Source organism: Nematolebias whitei, chromosome 1 (genome assembly GCF_014905685.2).
Source record: "Nematolebias whitei isolate Nwh7 chromosome 1, NemWhi1, whole genome shotgun sequence".
Classification (NCBI taxonomy): Eukaryota; Metazoa; Chordata; class Actinopteri; order Cyprinodontiformes; family Rivulidae; genus Nematolebias; species Nematolebias whitei.
In genome coordinates, this window is record NC_056498.1 from 49,107,308 (window position 1) to 49,108,609 (window position 1,302).

The following is a 1,302-nucleotide window of genomic DNA, read 5'->3' on the forward strand; positions in this document are numbered from 1 at the left end:
GTCTTCCTAATGTTCACGGCTGATAAAAAGAAATCCATCCATCCATTTTCTTTTACCTGCTTCATGAAGCTTTAAATCTAATATTTTTGAAGTTCAACAACCACTTGCAGGCAAGTGAGAGTATGTATTTAAATGTGAGCTGCAACAATTGTAACGTTCTTTTTAATGCAGATATGTCTTAAATTGTGTGCTGAATGATGTAGTTCTCAGAAGTATTTAAATGGTTATTATAACGTCAAATTTACGACGCAAAGTAAATATATTACAGCTCTTATCCTTTTGTGCGTTTGTGCATAAAGCTGGGTATTTAAACCACGAGAGGTGAGTAAATCTGCTTATTCTGACTCGGTTGCGAGACCAAAATGATGTAGTTTTGTTCTCCTAGTAGCTCAGAGTCCATTTCTTGACACAAGGTCTGAGCAGAACTTTTTCTTCCAAGAGTTTGGGTCAACTATTGAGTGACTGGCCAGAAATTTGAAGTGGGAGTGCCACAGCAAAGTGATCTAAGAAATCACAGAAATGACCATAACTTTGTCAGTTTTACAGATTGTTTAAATTAAATTTGGTGCGGTGGTAGATGAGAGTCGCTCCTAACTTACCGTCATGACGCTCGCCTGTGGTCTGTGTTTAATTGTTACACATTAACCCACACCATCGTAGCTACGACTGAGAAACATTTACATACACTGAGCTAAAATATGCATTTCCAACAAACTAATGGATCACAATCTCTGGCATGAAACGTGACGGGTGACGTGCGTTCCTTCCAACAACTTTTCTATTTGAATGCCAAATCTTTACGAGTGGTCTGGCAGAAAGAGACGGCGTTTTGAGCGACCTGGGTGTTTAAAAATAGGCGCAGAAACAAAAGGAGTTTAAGTTGTTGTTATTCCTTCTCTGTTCCTGGTTTAAAGCTGCCATGGCATTGCCAAGGCAACTCCCGTTGAAGCAGCAGCTTGTGGTCAGCCTGAATTGGACAAAGAAGGGATTCACAGCAGGATTATTGTATGTGTTAGCTAGGGAGGGAGGGAGCCTAATTCTTTCCTGCATACTTCTTACATGTTCCTTTGTACGGGCTACGAGCCCATTCATTGTGGAACAATACAATAGGTTAAAAATGAAAGTATAAGTGTAAAAAGTGCATAGACATAACTTTTTTTTTTTACTTTTTCGTCCACCTTAACATGTGCTGTGTACTACAAAGCAAGATTAGTGATTTAGTGAGATAACTTCAAGTACAACGCTGGGTTACTAGTCGGTTACTTCTTCCTGATGTGGATTACCACACTATTCTCCTTGAAA